This window comes from Leptonychotes weddellii, chromosome 3 (genome assembly GCF_054177405.1).
Source record: "Leptonychotes weddellii isolate Sample4059 chromosome 3, ASM5417740v2, whole genome shotgun sequence".
Taxonomy (NCBI): Eukaryota; Metazoa; Chordata; class Mammalia; order Carnivora; family Phocidae; genus Leptonychotes; species Leptonychotes weddellii.
This window is the reverse complement of record NC_138371.1, coordinates 33019468-33038999: the sequence shown is the minus strand read 5'-3', so window position 1 is coordinate 33038999 and position 19532 is coordinate 33019468. Positions and strand designations below refer to the sequence as shown.

Below are 19532 nucleotides of genomic sequence, written 5' to 3'. Positions count from 1 at the left end.
TGGACTTATTGCCATTTTAATTGTTTTCTGGTTGTTTTGTAATTCCTTTGTTCCTTTCTTCCTCTCTTGTTCTCTTTGTGATTTCATGATCTTCTGCAGTGGTATGCTTAGATATTTTTCTCTTTATCTTTTGTATATTTACTATAGGATTTTGCTTTGTGTTTATCATGGGTCATAAAGATATTTTAACAGTCTATTTTAAGCTGATAATTTCCTACATACCCAAAAGCTCTAAATTTATACAGTACCCTCCTCTCCCATTTATGTTTGAAATCACAATTTACTTTTTATAGTGTGTATACAGTATCAAATTATTGTAGTTACAGTTATTTTTACTATTTTTGTCTTTACAAGTAATAAGTATATAGGTTATATATAAATTATCCACCACCATTACAACATTAGAGTATTCTAACTATATATTTACCTTTACCAGTGAGTTTTTTAATTGGATGTTTTCCTGTTATTAATTAGTATCTTATTGTTTTAGCTTGAAGAATTCCTTTTAACATTTCTTGTAATGCCAGTCTAGTGATAACTCCTTCAGATTTTGCTTGTCTGGAAAACTATTTCTCTCTCCTTCAATTCTGAAAGGATGACTTTGCCAGGTAGAGTATTGTTGGTTGGCAGGTTCTTCGTTTCTGCATTTGAATATATCATGCCACTAACTTCTGGCCTGCAAAGTTTCTGCTAAAAAAAAACCTGCCCACTGCCTTAGGAGTTGCCTTATAAGAAACACTGTTTCTCTCCTGTTTCTTTTAAGACTCTCTTCTTGTCTTTAATGTTTGACAATTTAACTATACTGTATCTCACTGTGAATCTCTTTGGATTCCTCTTGTTTGGCATTCTCTGGGCTTCTTGCATCTGATGTCTATTTCTTTCCTCAGATTCAAAACATTTTCACACACTATTTTTTCAAATAAGCTTTCTGTTCCTTTTTCTTGCTCTCTCCTCCTTCTGGGATGCCTATAATGTGTATACTGATTGGCTTGCTGGTGTCCCATCAATCACTTAAGCTATCTTGGCTCTTTTTCTTTTGCTCCTCTGATTGAATTCCACTGTCCTGTCTTCAAGTTTCTTTATCCTTTCTTCTACTTCAGCCAGTCTACTGTTGAACCTCTACATTGAATTTTTCAGTTCAGTTATTATACTTTTCAGCTCTATGATTTATGTTTGGTACTTTTATATATTTTCTATTGCTTTGTTGAAATCCTCACTCTGTTCATACATTGCTCTCCTGATCTTTGTGAGCACCTTTATGACCATTAATTTCAACTCTCTATCAGATAAATCACTTATCCCCATCTCATTAAGATGTGAATGTTTTTTATCATGTTCTTTTATTTGGAAAATATTCCTGTTTCTTCATTTTCCATGACTCTCTGTGTGGTTTTCCATGCACTGGATAAAACAGCCACCTCTCCAGTCTTGAGAGGTCTTGTGTAGGAGACACAATGTATTAATCAGCCCAGCCCAAGCTCCTAGTTGTCTCTCAAACTTCTGTAATTATCTAAGAGCCTTCTTTGTTCTGGTGCCCCCTAGTAGTGGGTCTGCAAAGACCCATCTGTGTTCCATAATAGAAGATCACAGTTGGCACCTAGATGCAGTTAAATGGAAGCTGGACTCTCACACAGCAGCTGGAAAAGTATGTAGTTGGGCCCCTTTCAGCAAGAAACTGAGAGGTGGGCATTTTTGCCTGTTTTTCTGCACTTGGCCTAGGTATACAGTTCGGGGGGTGGGGGGTATACCTATAGCCATTAAGATCTGCTACAGTCTTGTGGAATTCATGAATACAAGCCCTACTGGCTATCAGTGCCATGCAATCCAGGGGCCTGTGCCTTGGTTAGGAGTCACAAAAGCTGGTACACCAGGTATGTGTACAAACATCTTCCAGGAGACTTGGAGAAGGATAGAAGGCGGCAGGAAAAGTGTCCACAGGCTTCCCTGGTCTCCAGAGAGAATCTCAGTCAGCTTCTAGATGCATGCTATATTAGAAGCCCTCAGGTAGCAACTTTTAAAGTATGCAAATAGACCCTTTTCAGTGGAAGACTGGTAAATGGGTATTTTTTTTGCCAGCTCACTCTGTGCTGAGCTCTGGAAGGACAGCTGGTTAAGTAGTTTTCTTTGTTTGCTACAGTCCTATGGGACTTGTGAATGCAAGCCTCATTGGATATCAGAGCCAGGTGATCTGGGGACCTGTCCCTCAAGCAGCAGCCACTGAAGCTGGGGTACAGGCATGTGTACAAGCTCTTAGCAGTGATTTGGAGTGGATTAAAGGGAGAAGGCACTGGAGGCAACTGTTGGCTTTCCCAGCCTCCAGGAAGGATGGCAATCAGCCACTAGATGTGTACTAAATTAGAAGCCTGACCTCCAGGCAGCAGCCTTTAATGTAAATATATCCTTGTCAGGGAAAGACCGGAAGATGAGCATGTTTTGCCTGTTCCCTCTGCACTGAGTCCTAGGGAGATAGCCATTGTGACCTCTCTAAAGCTCATCAAAAACTGTTTTATTATTTTCTATAGTCTTGTGGGACTCAGGGACACAAACCCTGTTGGCTTTCAGAGCTAGGTGTTTGGAGAGCCTACCCTTCAAGTGGAAGTATTAAAAGTGGGGCACTAGATGAAGGGTCTAAACCTTTCACTTCTCAGGGAGAAGCTGGAAGTTAGGAGTTCCCTCATGATTGTATGTCACTATGCTGTGGGTAGGGAATAGAAAGAGTGTGTCTCAGACTTTCCAACCCATTTTGATGTGGGAATTTTCTTGTTTGACCAATGTGTAGGAGCTGCTCAGCTAGTTTCTGGATTTCTTTCAGAGAGAACTGCCCTGGCTGTTTCTTATATTAGATTCCAGCTTATGAGAATAGCAGGTCCAAGCCCTCTGAAAATAATAAAGATTCTTCCATGTATCCCAAACCATTCCCAATTTAAAATTACAATATTGTGACTCAACGCTCTCACTTGGAACTCAAGTGATTCTTCTTTAAACTGTCCTTGTGGATTTAAAATAAAAGCACAACAATGTATTTTGGAGATACTTCTTTTAATTCCGTTTTCCCAAGAGAAGTACATTGACTTCAGCTTCCTCTTGCCCCCTCAGTAAAGCCCGCTCTTGGGAAAGTACCCTCTCTCTCCTAGGAAAAACTGAATTTAAACAGTTGCTTTCAATCTTAATCATTAATATGCCATTCAGTTCAGCTAATTCTGATTCAGGATGGTTTCTGGAGTAAAGAAATTGAATAACACCCAGAAAATGGAGCTATGGAAGAAATGTCTTGTATAAATTCTGCTTTAAATCTTTGCTATTGATTGTATTAGAGGAAGAGGAAAGGGATGAGCTCTCAAGTGCATATTTGCCCTTTTAGACAATAAAAGGGTTTCCTAACATTAGTTCCATATGTTGAAAATGGCTTCTTTCTTTCCTATAACTAGAAATCAGTAGTTACACAAGCATTGGAATCCACATCTATTTCTAGAAACCACCTTTTCATGGCTATTTTTTAAACATAGAAACAAAAGTATGCAGCTTACACAGTGTTAACCAGCAGGCACCAACCTCCACCATCTCCACTGTCTTCACTATATTCAGAAGCTCACTTTGTCCATTTAGAAAAACAATGCTTACATTTTCTGGTGCAAAATGCACATCCCCATAATATTAATGTTCTCACCATTTCTCCAGATTTAAAATAGCTTTTCTACCATAGATAAACTTCATTTGCGCACACACTGATAATTAAGAGTTTTCAGTAACTCAGATATTTTATATACTCCTGTTAGACAGTAAGTTACATTCAAATGGATTAAGAGCCAATGAGAATAGGTAAAGAAAAATATCTAAACTTTATGTCTTAGAAACTCTTTTACCACTGAGAAAACCTCATTTCCTAGATTGCAAAGGGAAATATAAGGCTTCCATATCAGCAATTAAAATGCTAAATAAAATGTAACTCTTATTTCCTATCAGATACCAGCAGGGAAAGGGATGTGGAGGGATGAGGACACTATGGAGAGTCCCATAGACTCAAGGAATATAATTATCTTTCTCTGAGCCCATAAGTGAAAAATCTGTAGCCCAGTAGCCCCCAGATTCCTCCTTTTCTTATCTCTACAATTTCAGAAACAGTTAAGATCAGAGCCTGGAATGAGATACAATATCAGAGCATTAAAGTCTTGCTTCTTCCTTGGACCATGACTCAGCCTAAGATTTAAGTACCTTATCTGCCAAAAGGAAATAATAATAATAATTGCTTTAAGGATTAAAATAGTACATGTAGCCTAAACATAGCACCTGGTATATAAATTCTCTGAGTTTCTCCACTCTGTACTCCCTTCCCTCACTCAAGTTCTCCTCTCCCTGTGTTACCATCACTTGTTGCATTGCTATCACTCTTCTTCATTGCAATTACCACTCAAGAGACTTCTTTAGAATCCACATAGCAATAGGGTCTTAGCTGTTGCTACTATTTTGCTACAAACTGGATCCAGAATATAAAGCCAATGAAAAGAGGATCTAGGCCTAGGAGGAAAGTCCAAATATAGGTTTCCTGGAAACTTTTCTCTCATTGGTGCCGGTTTGGGTCAATGCCTATATTTCTAATCAATTGCTGTGGCCAGGGTAAATTATTGATTGGCTCAGGTCCAAATTACACATTCCACTTGGAGAAACTGGAGATACTCTACCAAACCATATGGACAAAATAAGGGAAGGAGTAGATCCCCGAACGACTGTTGCCAGAAGTAGGATGAATGGATGCAGAGAAAATACATCCTCTTATATATCTCCTTATACTCACTTCTCTTTAGTGGCTATATAATGTTTTTCCTTGAAGTCTTCCCAAAAGTCTGTAATATAAGTATTTACATATATGATCCACAAAGTGTCTATTGCCTGGATATTCTACAGTCTTTTAGTCTTTGGGGAACTCACTGCTTTCATAATTAAATTAAAAGGATTAGTCTTCATCTTATGTCCTGGAGGAAGTCCAAAACTCTACCAGATATTTCACATATTCCCATGGTTAGATGGAGTCTCCTCATCATCTCTCACTTACCTTACCCTCTCATTTCCTGCAGCTGCTATCTTGTCTTCTGTCTCCTCCCTTACTCCTCAAAATAGGATGTAAATTAGGATTACAAAATAGGATGTGTAAATTTTATTAAAATTTTAGGTAAAATAGAAAAGGATCACAGGAAAGGATAGATCAGGGAATAATTTTAAACTGCATTTGAGAATTACTATTCTTAGAATTTGCTTAACCACATGCCAAAGTATAATTTTAGTGATTACCTTTCCCCCCTCCAAACATTAATCTTCTCCCAGGCTGCTACCTCTTCTCTCTGTCTCCTCCACATTTTAGGACTCATAAAAATCCCACCTCCCCAACCCATCAGGGAAAAATTTAAATATTTTCTTCCATTCTATACAGAGCAATTTAGCTCCATATCCTCATTTAATGGAGTGTGTCTTTCATTCATTTGATGCTATATATCTGTGCAGAGTAATGGCAAAATTTTCAATATTTGCTTTCTTTATGCTGAATTTAATTCCTTAAGTTTAACCCTGAAAGGAAAGCAGGAAATGAAGATACACTAAAACACATTTTATTGGTTTTGCAATTTCAAATTTTAAAATTAAAAGAACGATACAAAATACCTGGTAGGCAGTCCCATAATTCTGCAGCCCCAGAAGTTGTTAGTGGGTTTCTCCTATAGTTTTTATACATAAATTGTTTTTGACAGTAAGAACTAACTCTCCATCTCAAAGCTTTTTCACCTTAACATGTTAGTGTCCATCCTTTAGCAATTCTGTCTTCATTATTCTCATGGCCATTTTTTCCATTCCTGTTCTTCTAAGCCACCAAATACTATCATCATATACATGAAAGCGCCTGAGTGGCTCAGTCGGTTAAGCCGCTGCCTTCGGCTCGGGTCATGATCCCGGGGTCCTGGGATCGAGCCCCGCATTGGGCTCCCCGCTCGGTGGGAGGCCTGCTTCTCCCTCTCCCTCCCTCTCTGCCTACTTGTTCTCTCTCTCTCTCTCTGTCAAATAAATGAATAAAATCTTTAAAAAAAAAAAATATTCTCTAAGAGGACATGTAGTCCAGTGCTCTGCTTCCACACAAGAAAGCTGTTAAGTGTAACACAGTGTCACCATTTACATATAAAATAACTAAGATTCAGACATACAATGGGCTTACAGTAAGTTGCCAGAGAAAGACACGAAGTTTATCTCCTGATTCCTTGCACCATGCTTTGACTTAAACTCAGTAGATTTCAACAAGCATGCCAACAGATGCAAGCTACATCTTGATGTCACTGCCTCCTCCCCAGGTTTTGGTAATCCTACATTATTTGTGGATGTATTTCTACCTAGTACTTTCCCCTCCACTGTACTTTCTGAAAATCACAGGCTCCTTTGTTTCTGCACCCTTAGGCTTTGATAAGCCTGGCATCATGGACTCTAAAATAAATTTCAAGCCGCTTTCCTGATGTCTTTTTTAAAAGCTGTAAGCCAGTAAGAAAAGATAGTTGATGCCTGGTCCAGAGTAAGCTTGAGTGGCTATTTACCAAAAAATCCATATGGTGCTGATCAATATATTGCTTCATATTTAAGGTTCTTTCAACAGTCCAGCAAATGCCTTTTTTCATTTTGGATCTTTACAGTGATATTGGGTTTGTGTGTCATAGTTCTTGTAGTTAACTAATTTTATCCTTCTTACACTTTTAAGTAAAAAAAAACAAAGAATTTAAATAAAAAACAACAAAAACCCAGAGGTTCTGGGCTGTGCTGGGTGCTAAGCAGTAGTGTACATAGTAAGAAAGCCAAGTGCATAATGAGATGCCACTTCTATGGACAGCACAGTGGCTAAGCCAACTGACTTTCTAATGAAGCTGCCTAAGTTCAAATACCAGCTGTACTACCTATTAACTACACTACCCAGAGAACTCAATTTTCTCATCTTTTAAATTTGGAAAATGGTACCTACCTCAAATGAGTGTTATAAGAATTAAATTATTTCATATATCAGAAGAATTTAGGAAAGTGCCTTGGATAAAGTAAGTCATTGCTAAATGCTTGCTTATCACCATTAATTCTTATTAACTGAGTTGAAACAACCACATAGGCTCAATACTATTTTTAAAAGTCTAAAAGTACTTACATTATAAACACAAAATTCTGCCTATTTTCTAGCGAAAAAAAAAAGTATATTTCCCCTCTACTATTTTTTCAACCTTAATTCATTTCACAAATATAATATTGAGCACCTAATTGTTCATGCACTAAAAGATGTACCAGGGATATGGTGCTGAACAAGAGAAAGGCTCTTTCTAGAGGAAAAGAGATTATGAATATATTAAAAAATAAAATGATCAAAATATCAAAAGGTAATAGGGCTGTGCAGAATATAAAATGGGATGATTTAATAGGTCAGTATGGAGGCAGGGTCATGGTGGGAGAGTGACGCTCTAGAAGCAAGATGAAAGCTGAGATCTGAGCAAGAAGACTATTCTACAAAGACTAGGTTGTGCACATTCCAGCAAAGAGAAGAACTGGTGTCAAGGAGCAGGAAGAAGGCCATTGTGGCTGGAGATGGTCAAATCAAAGAATGGGAGATAACATTAGAGACACAGTCAAAAGAGGAAGATTATGTAGAGCCTCAATAGACCCTGGTGGAGTTTAGATTTCATGCTAAATAACCTTTGGAAGGTTAGAGGAAGGATGTGATCTGATCTATAATTCTAAACAGTCACCCTGGGAACCAGGCAGAGAATGGACCACAGAGGAGAAAGAGAAGGCAGTGCTAAGAGGTAACTGTAGTCAGATGAGAGGCAATTGTGACAGTGGGGATGGGCAGATTCTGGATGTATTTGAGAGGTAACACTGGCATACTTGGAATGGACATGAGGGTGGGGATGAAAGAGAGATGGGGATCCAGAAGGACTCTTGGGTTTTTGGCCTGAGACACCATATTGGTGCTGATTTACTGAATTCAGAAAACTTAGGTATAAATTTGGAGGAAAAAAACCACGTGTTATTTTTATGGTACTTTTATTTTGACCAAATGCACTGAATAAGAAATATTTGTATTTTTCTAACCTGTAAATTTGTATTTTTCTAAACCTATTTTAGTCTTCTGAAGTTGTAGCATTGGTGAAGCTAATCCTAACTGACCAAAGAGACAAATTCACTTTCTCTTTATTATTTGAGTTGTGTGTTCCATTTGCATATATATAACTAAAATTCAAAGAATGTCCGCAATCAATCTTTCCCTATAGCTTCCTGCTGAAAATTTTATAAAGCATGAACTCAAGAGAAACTAAGAACCATACCTGCTTCACTTACATTATATATATCAAGCCCACAGCACAACTTAAAGGAACATGAAGTAAATGAATTTAATTGTGCTGATGATGGTAGCAGCCAAAACACATACCACAAAGAGAAGCCAACAAAGTCTAGGCCAGCTTATGTGCAATGTTTTATACCATGTCTTAAACATTAAATAGCTCTCATTCCAAATGAGTCATTTTTCTTCTATTTCAGGTCTTCACAAAGAGTACAATCAGTTCTGCTATTGTTTGGAAAACAGGAATTTGTTCTGATGCATTTTATACAGTAGGGACAATTTGAGGACAATGCATATTTAATGTTTCCTTATGCACCATTTCACGTGAGCAACACTAGATAATGAAGAAAACTGCACTCAACTGATCCAATTGCACAGGAATACACAAAACACACACACCCTCCTCAAATATCTGCCAGCTACCTTAGTTCACTGGCCTGGGTTATGAGCCACACCCATTCACATCTGCTTTTAGAACCTCCCATCTAATTTCAGATAATCCTCCTTCTACCATTTCACAATAACTCACAAGCTGCAACCCTTTTTTTTTAACATTTTTTATTTAAATTCAATTAATTAACATATAATGTAGTATTGGTTTCAGAGGTACAGGTCTGTGATTCATCAGTCTTATGTAACACCCAGTGCTCATGACATCATATGCCCTCCTTAAAGTCCATCACCCAGTTACCCCATCCCTCCACTCACCTTCCCTCCAGCAACCCTCAGTTTGTTTCCTACGATTAAGAGTCTCTTAAAGTTTGTCTCCCTCTCTGGTTTCATCTTGTTTTATTTTTTCCTCTCTTCCCCTATGATCCTTTGTTTTGTTTCTTAAATTCCACACATCAGTGAGGTCATATGATAATTGTATTTCTATGATTGACTTATTTCACTTAGCATAATCCCCTCCAGTTCCACCCATGTCGATGCAAATAGTGGGTATTCAGCCTTTCTGATGGTTGAGTAATATGTAGTGCAATTGCTGGGTCATAGGGTAGCTCTATTTTTAACTTCTTGAGGAACCTCCATACTGTTTTTTCAGAGTGGCTGCACCAGCTTGCATTCCCACCAACAGTGTAGGAGGGTTCCCCTTTCTCCGCATCCTCGCCAATACTTGTTGTTTCCTGTCTTGTTAATTTTAGCCATTCTGACTGGTGTAAGGTGGTATCTCATTGTGGTTTTGATTTGTATTTCCCTGATGCCGAGTGATATGGAGCATTTTTTCATGTCTGTTGGGCATTTGGACGTCTTTTTTGGAGAAATGTCTGTCCATGTCTTCTGCCCATTTCTTGATCGGATTATTTGTTCCTTGGGTGTTGAGTTTGTTAAGTTCTTTATAGATTTTGGGTACTAGCCCTTTATCTGATATGTCATTTGCAAATATCTTCACCCATTCTGTCAGTTGTCTTTTGGTTTGTTGACTGTTTCCTTTGCTGTGCAAAGGCTTTTTATCTGCAATCCTTCTAACACCCACATGCAAACTTCAAGTTTGTTTCAAGGTAAAGTACCATATTTATTATAGTATTTACATATTTTCTAACCATTTAATGTATGTAAAACAGTACTACCATTTTTACTAGGTTTCTATCTTTTTTTTTTTTTAATGTGTCACTTACAAAGTTTTTGAGTATTGTGCACGTAACTGCTTTATTCCATAAACCCTGGATCACATATAGCAGAACTGATATCTAAAATGTAAATTTTGGGTTAAGTTTCTAAAACTAAACAAACATCATCAAAGTGATTAGATAAGTTTAATTATAGTTTCTCTGAATTATGAAATGTGATTTAACACAATGCTTAGAATGAGAAGGATATTGCAAGCTTAAGAAAATCACATTCTGATTGGGTATTATGTATTAGGTACTATTTCACTCACAAGTATGGTCATATCTTATTTGAGTGTTTAATTTCTGTACTGTAATTATCATTTTCTAACATCTCATAAAAGAGAAAAGAAGTAACTAAAGAAAAGTTCTTTTCATTTTTAAAAGAAATAGTTGATTTTGTGAAATGCATATGTGGAGTGTGTGTGTGTATGTATTGGGGATTAAGTTTTAAGTGCAACCTAAATCTATCCTGAAAGAAAAGTGTAAATGCAAATGTTGAATACTTATAGTGAAAGGAAAAGAGAAAGGGAGAGAAGTGGGGGTTGGTGAGAAATTTTACTCTTTTCACTCTCAAAGAAGCTAGAAAAATCACTGCTTGGGAAAAAAAGTTAAACAGTAGAAAAAAAAAAAGTCTTAATATTCATTCAAATACTATAAAGTTCTTATAAGCCAGACATAAAATTATGGCATATTTTATGAAAATGAAAGTAAAAGAGAAGAAAATATTAATATCAAGAGTCTTGAACAGTATTTCATTCTGAAGCCCTGGAGATTTAGCAGGTATCCCTTCAAGCTATACTAGCTGAGTATGTGGGTATGTACCAGAGACTCCTGTCCACTAGGGGCTAGACTTTCACCAATAAACTGTTCGTAACTATAGCACTTTTAAATAAAGTCCTATTTAGCAAGCATACAGATAAAAAGATGTTTTTTAATCATGAAATGTATTTCTGATCATAAGAGATTATTTTTAAATAAGTATCTTAGAATCAGTTTAATAGTTCCAAACAAACTAACTCAAAAGATGTATATTCTCAAATAAAATGCTATTTCAGGAAGTTTACACTGTGATAGTAAGTTTCATCACTGAAACATTTGCTGTTTTCCCTCTTTTTCACCTTCCAGCTTTATGAAGGCTAGACTTTATCATGCATTAATCATGCATAATTAACATCAAGCAATCAAGTCTTCCTGGTATGTCACTGTTAAATAAAAGTATTAGACGCAAAACAAGATTATAGGGTTTTTTAAAAATATTTGGAATTCCCCCATTTATCAAACATTTGTTCAGTTATTTCTGGATAATGGGTTTTGGTAACAACTTATGTTTTTGTTTCCTTATTTGTCTACTTGCCCAGTCTTCTATGACAAGAAGGTAAACTTTTATAATCACAAAGAAAGAGTAATTTTTAAATTGAAGATTCATTTATTGACCTCCCAAGAAACCTGCTCTAGCCATACAAAGATAAGAAAGACAAGAACTCTATCTCAGGTTAGTCAGACTCATTAGAGAGACTGGTAAATAAACAAGGCCTTCCCAAGACAATGACCTTCCCTCTGCTATTTTAAAAAAAAAAAAAGTATATAAAAGGCACAGTACAGTATAATGCAAGGTATGGACCAGTTAAGATCCATGGGTTTGGACTCAGAGGGAGCATGGTCTAAATACTGGCTCTGCTGTGTATTCTCATTACATTTTTAGCCACCCTGTTTCAACCTGTTTCTCTTTACTAGTGCCTGGCACATACTAAGTGTTCAAGAAATACTGTTTTTAAAATAGAGCACTACGAAAGGATAGAGTAGGGCATTGAGAATGAACACACCTACTAATCAACATAAGACGGATAAAGAGCGTAGTTCCTCAGTGCACCAAGAGTCATCTACTTTGGATGTCTACTGCACTAGAATTTTAGGGTTACATGGAGATAGATGATCAGATAGATAGCAGATGATAGATAGATAGATAGATAGATAGATAGATAGATAGATAGATAGATGATAGAAGACAGATAGATAGATCTGCAAGCAGCACTACTGCTTAACAGCTTAGAGTCTATTTTGAAGTTCTAAAGCCAGTAAGGTCACAGAACACTCTCACGAGGAATGAGTTGGCCAAGTTGTGCCCAAGGAAGTTCTCACAAGAAGGCATTATGAAATGTCCTATTCCTCAGAACTTAACTGTAAAATGTTCCCACCAGAGTCCAATGGGAGGCTTATGGGAGTAAAGGATAGAATTAGGTCTTGTATATTTTTAAAGGGTCATTCAAAAAGGCAAAGCCTAAATTTTTTACAGATGGCAGAATAAGGACTGATGCAGTTGGCCAAAACTGACCTTTTATATTTCCCAAAAGCAAATGTTTACTGAAAGAGGACTTTACTATATTACCAATGGGGGGAAAAAAAAAAGTCCTGGATGCTTACACTGGACAACTCAGTACACATTCACTGCCAAATACATTTATAAAAATCAATAATAATATTTTCCATGGTACCTGTTTTCAAGCTTCCCGCAAAATTTCGCCCTGTATTTGCTTTTTCTCAAACACAAATATGTTTCTGAGGAAAAACAACATTTCACATGAGAATAGGCTTGTGAAAGCACATGCATTTTAGGAACCTTACTGTTAGCTCCACATTCTCTACTTCAACAATGACACACAGGTCAGGGTGAAGATAGTTGATTTTGCCAGGTCTTCTAGATAATGAATATAGAACTGATTTTAAGTTCTTCCAGAATGAAACTCCTTTTAAACTTCTTTTAAAACACACTTCCCTAGGGAAGAGGGAAAGAGGTTTCAGAAATTTCTATGCTCTTTTGGATGTTAACTCTTCAAAAACAAAATTTTGATGAATTCAGTGGGAGAAGTTAGAAATATTAAAATTAATGAAACATGGACAGGAAAAATTAAAGGTGGTTTGTCACAAGAAATATTGGGTTTGATAAGTTCAAAAAGTTTGGGGGGTAGGGTGCTCCCATCAGCAGCACACATATACTAAAACTGGGACAATATGAAGATTAGCATGGTCCCTGAACAAGGATGACATACAAATTGGAGCAGTATTCCATATTTTAAGAAGTTTTTTTAAACATATGTAATAAAAATGGATTTAAGAATGTCCCTGGTACCCTACTTGAGAAGAGTCTTGTTGGTTTTTTGTTGTTTTTTTTTTCTGGAAATGAATGGAATATCCATTCTGTAATGCAATTAGAGAAGTGTCTAGAAACACATGTAATAAAGATGGTTATGTAATGTTATATGGAAAAAAAGTGTTTAGAGGGATAGTTTGAACTGTGAACTCAAATTATGAGTAGTCTTAATCATCCCCACAACAGCCATAGTATGGAAATTTCTTCTTATTTATTAAGTGGGTTTTAAGGACTCTTTTAACACGTAGATTTTTAAGAACATTTTGTTCCATACCTAGTCCGCAGAAAAATCAGACACACCCCACTTTTCTTTCTCAGAATTAAATAAACACAGTTGATATTCAGACAACACTTAAAAATACCTTGTATATACAGAATGACTTTGGTACCTAATCTAAGTTCCCCAAATGGCCACTCTCTATTAGGAATTGCAGAAGTCTATACCATTTTAAAACAATAAAAATAAATGGGTAGCTTAAAGTGTAAAATAGACCCCCACTTTTGAGAAAGGTTTAGCAGATTCTTATAAAGTTAAATATACCTCTATCCTTTGATCTAGCAATTCCACCCCTCTATATTTACCAAAAAACTAAAAAAAAAAAAGAACATATAGCCACAAAAATATGTGCACCAGAATGCTCATAGAAGCTATATTCATTAGTGGCAAAAACTGGAAACTCAAATTCCGTTAAGAGAAAAATGGACAAATTTTAGCACATTCATACAGCAGAACACTACACACCAATAAAAAAATATTGGTAGGCACAACAACATGAATAAGTCTAACAGACAATATGCGAGCAAAAGAAGCTGAATACAAGAGTAAACAACTCATTTATATGAAAGTTAATAATAGGCAAAATGAAATCAACAGTTTTAAAAATCAAAAAAGTGGTTGCCTCTAAATGAGGGAGAGAAATAACCAGGAAAAGGACATGAAGGTACTTGCCAGAATGATGGCAATGTAGGTTACATGGCTGGCTACATGCATTTGTCAAAAGTCACCAAATTGTACACTTAAAAATGTGTACATGTCACTATATAGTAATTCTATCTCAAAAAACAATATATATCTAAGATTTTTAATGTATATCATGTAAATAAAAGAAGTGTGGCTTCGTTTATGTGTCTTCCTATATCGCGGTTTATGAACTTAAGTGGTTCCAACAACTCAATGAACATATTTAATTCGGCAACTGTGCATCATTTTTCTAACTGGTCTATTTTCCAGAAGGCAAGAGCTTTTTTTTTTTATTTAAATTGTTTGTAATACAGCACATAAATTGCCATTAAACATGGCAATGCAATGAGAACCTCTAGAAGGAACAGGTGGGATCACTTCCCTTTTTTTCTTATGACTTTGAGAATAAATCTCCCCCAAATGACACCTTTCTCCTTCAAACACTTCAGTTGTATATTTTATAACTTTTACATATGTCATTTTTACATGACAGTCACAGCTCCCACCTGGAGTTTTGCAACACTGTCCGCATGTTACCTTTTTTTTTTTTTTTAGAATATGCATGTTTTATTCTGAATAATTTTGCATAATAAAAATGAAAGTACAAAATAATTAACACAAAATATTTTAACAAGCTGAAATAAATCATGAAAGAAAAAAAGCAGAAATGTAATCCATGCAGAGTCTCCAAAAGTCTTAACAGCTTTCCAGTATCACTAATGGGAAGACTTAAAGGTCAAAATCTAAGAGTCTAAATCAAGAGTCTAAAATAATCTAGTATACACTACCTAGGCAATTAATATTGATGTTGAGAGTAGCCAGAATCAACAAGTTAAAAAAAAAATACGAATGGTTTAATAGTTATAGGGATTATAACTAACAAGCTAAGAAAAACTTCAAGAATCCTGAGATCCCTATTAGACATTTCAAAAAACACTGAATGAATATTCATTCATGTATTCACTCACTCATTTGTTCATTCTATCAATAAGTATTTATTGGGCATCCATTATATACTAGAATGTTTTAAGAACCTGGAAGAGGTAAAAACAAAAAGATAAAAACCTCAACTTTTCAGTGAGATAGAATGTTTGATAGCATAACAGGGGGAAAAGTAAGGCAGGGAAAAGGGTAAGAAATTAAGGGAAGGGGGTTGAAATTTTTAGTAAGATAGCCAGGAAAAGCCTTACTAAGAAGGCAGTCTTGAGTAAGGACACAAAAGAGAGAGAACTAGACATGCCAATATATGGGAAAGAGCATCCTACACAGCAGGAACAGCAATGCAAAGGCCCTGAAATGGGCAGCACCTAGCAGGTTTAAGAAGTTAAAAGGCAACTCTCAAGGCTGGAAAAAGAGAACTACAGAAAAAGGGGAGAAAGTAAGATCAAAGAAACACTGTAAGCTATGTCACACCTTTCAGACTATTGTAAAGACTGGCTTTTACCACATGTGATGGGGCCACTGTAGATTAAAAGCGGAGGGGTGACATGATCTGACTTCCATTTTAACAAGATTATTCTGGCTAGTCTTTCGAGAATAGAATGGGAAGGTCAAGGATGAAAACAGGAAAAGCCATTTAGGAAGCTACTGCAATAATCCAGATGAGAATGAGAGTCGACAGTAACTTGGAACAGGGTGGAAGCAGTGCAGAGTCAACAGAAAACAATCAAGTTTTATATATATTTTGAAGGTAGAGCTAATTAAGATTTACTGGCACATCAAATATGGGATGTGAAACAAGGAGTCAAAGAGGTCTGTAAGGTTTTTGGAATAAGCAACTGAAAGAACACTGATCTCCCAATTTGGGTAAAGTCCTTGTCATATTAGTGGAATTATACCCACCGGCAAACAGGGAAGTGCAGTGGGGAAAAACCTGCTGGTGAAAAGAAAATAAACAAAACTTCTATCCCTGTATAGTAGGTAACCTCTGAAATTCTTTCACAAAAGCAGTATTGCTCTAGCTTGAGTCTCTGAATCTAATTAAATGCAAACTCCACATTTTCTTACTAATCTTCGCTTAGAGGTGATTTTGATAGTACAGAAGAATGATATCATGGTAATAGGAGGATAAGTTATTTAAAAAAATAGTATTTAATTGGAAGGTGAGTATTTTAAAAGGTCCACTTCAGAGCTAAATCTAAACATTTAGGTGATGATCTGAAACATACAGTAATCTCCACACAATTTAGTTTTGTTAAATATATCATTAATTTGTAGTGTTCATTATTCAATGAAGTTGATATGTGGATCAAGTGCAAGCTCTGAGTCAGAAAGAACTAGGTTGAAATTCAAAGTCCACTGCTTTAGGTTATAGGGATTGGACACATTATTTTACTTCTCTAAATATGTTTCTTCACATCAAAACTAGATATACAAATACTCATATCTGGCACTTTTTAGGTAGCTAATAATAATAACTGATTAATATTATCCACTGAGGGGTTCCTGGGTGGCTCATTCGTTAAGCATCTGCCTTTGGCTCAGGCCATGGTCTCAGGGTCCTGGGATCAAGCCCCACATTGGACTCCCTGCTTGGCAGGAAGCCTGCTTCTCCCTCTCTCACTCCACAAGTGGGAGCTTGTGTTCCCACTCTCGCTGTGTCTCACTCTGTCAAATAAATAAATCTTTTTTAAAAAATTATTATCCACTGAATCAAATTTTCTAATTTGATTTTGTAATATTTGAATTATTTAAACCTGAGACATAATTTTTTAAAGATTTTATTTATTTACTTATTTGAGAGAGAGAACATTGTGGGGGGGTTAAAGGAGAAGGAGAAGCAGACTCCCCACTGAGCAGGGAGCTTGATCCCAGGACCCTGAGATCATGACCTGAGCCGAAGGTAGAGGCCTAACCAACTGAGCCACCCAGGAGCCCCTGAGACATAATTTTAAAAGGACAAATAATATATATTGATTGTTGGGAAAAAAAGTTATTTTGATTTTTATTTACATGAGTGATATTCAGAAAATCTGAATTTTTAGGTTTAAGAGTATTTTTTCCTTAGCACATAACTTTTGCTTACTACCAGTGGTAAAAATTAAACTGTGGCAGCAGATTCACTAAATATCACCTTAGTCATATCTTCTCTTGCCTTCTCTACCATAAAGGCTTCTGTTGCAACTAAAAGTAAAATGTGACATATTTCTAACCAATAAAATGTGGGGAAGTCTCCTAAATAAGGCTTCCAGATGGTTTTTTTTTTCCCCTAATAAAAAGAGTCTCAGCTGATACATTTCTCTCTCTTCCTTTATACCACTCTTTCCCCTTTATCCCTTCCTGAAATGTGGATACAATATCTTGAGATCTAACAGCCATCTTGGTTTTATTAGGCAGTAACTAGGAGAACAAAATGCAACACCTAAGCCTGCAGAACACAGAGATGGATATAATATGTATCCCTGAAAAGATCATTGAAACACTGTACCAATTGTGAACTGTCAACCTCCAGACATCATCTCAGTTTGTGAGAAAAATTAAAACATATTTAAGCCACAGTAGTCATAAACTGCTTCTGCTCACAGCCAAAATACAGTCCTGATAAACCACTTTTCTTTATACTAGGTGAGAAGTATCTATCCACTTTGTTCCTTACATTTTATCTTGTCATTTTTTTCTAATGAGGTATACTTTTTTTACTATCCCATTTTCCTTAAGTAACCTATTCAGAAAAAAAAATTCTGATAATATACCCATGTGTTCGTCACAGATTTTCTTTTAATAAACTTTGTGAAATATATACATCCAGCTACTACTTCTATAAGGAACAGGATTTTTTTTAACCAAATTAACATCATAATATAGGCTCTTGTAAAATTTTCATGCTTTTTATAAAAGCTAATATCAAGGGCGGAGCAAGATGGCAGAGGAGTAAGAGACCTGGATTTCGTCTGGTCTCAGGAATTCAGCTGGATAGGGATCAAACCATTTTGAACACCTACAAACCCAACAGGAGATCGAAGAAAGGAATAGCAACAACTCTCTGAACAGAAAAGCGACCACTTTCTGGAAGGTAGGACGTGCGGAGAAATGAATCCGAGGCGATATTCGGGAGGATAGACGGCGGGGGAGCGGCCTCCGTCAGCCGCTTCTGGCAAGTGATAGAACCGCGGAGCACAAAATCAGAACTTTTAGAAGTCTGCACCGCTGAGGGACGTCACTCTGGTGGCTAAGCGGGGGGTGGAACCCTTGCTGGGACAGTGTGGTCTCAGGACCCTCGGGGTCACAGAAAGACCGGGGGTGCCTGAGTGTGGCAGAGCTCCCAGGTATCAGAGCAGGAAGCCGGCTGCAGAGACGGAGCCGAGGCGCGGGCTCTCAGCTCGGGGTTGCCATAAACTGTGATCCACGGCACAGTCAGGCAACTGCTCCTCCAGCAGGGACCCAACAAGCGGCAGATCCGGGGAGACTCTCCTTCCTCCCCCGGGAGGAGCAGCGCAGGAGCACACCGCAGGGATCTGGTGGGATTGGAGACTCCACACGGGTCGTGTGCCAGAGATAGAAACGCACGGTCACAGGCCGGGTGAGCATGGAATGCGGCCGGAGACTGGGGAGACGGGAGTGACTGACTGCTTTTCTCTGGGGGCTCACTGAGGAGTGGGGCCCCGAGTTCTCGGCTCCTCCAGGCCGGAGATTGTGAGGCTGCCATTTTCAATCTCCTCCTCCAAAGCTGTACGGAAAGTTTGCAGGGAACAAAAGCTCCAGAGAGCAAACCCGAGCAGATTACTTAGCCCAGACCAGGCAAGGGCGGGGCAATTCCGCCTCCCGCAAAGACATTTGGGAACCACGGCAAAAGGCCCCACCTCCAGAAGATCAGTGAGAACAGCCAGCCAAGACCAAGTTTAGCCATCAATGAGAAAGGCAGAACTCCAGCGCTAGGGGAACAATGCACATAGAATCCATGGCGTTTTTACCATGATTCTTTAGTCTTTCAAAGTTAATTTTTTTTTCCTTTTACCTGTTTTTTTTTTTTTTAATTTTTCTTTTTCCCTTTTTCAACCAACATTTCATCAATCCCTTTTTTAAAAAACATTTTTATTTTTCATTTTTAGAGTCATATTCTATCCCTTCATAGTAGTTACCCGTATTTTTGGCATATATATATAAGTTGTTCTCTCTTTAAAATTTTGAGATAGTTTCTTCTAACAGATCAAAATATACCCTAAATCTCTAATGTATGTTTTTTTTCTACTTTCCTGCCTGATCACATTCTCTCCTTTTTTTTCTTTTTTTTTTTTTAAATCCTCTTCTTTTTTCAAACTTATCAATTCCTTTTATAAAATTTTTTATGATTTCCATCTTTACAGTCATATTCCATCCCTTCATCATATCAACCCTTATTTTTGTACATATGTAAGTTCTTCTTTCTTTAAAATTTTTGGAGGCACTTTCTTCTAACAGACCAAAATACACCCAAAATCTACTGTGTGGCACTGATCTATGTACCAGCCTGATCATATTTGATCATAT

General features: G+C 37.0%; 1 non-coding gene across 1 annotated transcript; it reads left to right on the top strand.

Moving 5' to 3' along the window:
• Window positions 1–12924: 12924 nt before the first annotated feature.
• On the top strand, window positions 12925–13030 carry LOC115942755 (U6 spliceosomal RNA). The gene has a single exon (XR_004077334.1). It is a non-coding gene; the product is annotated as a U6 spliceosomal RNA (small nuclear RNA).
• The last annotated feature ends 6502 nt before the right edge of the window (window positions 13031–19532 follow it).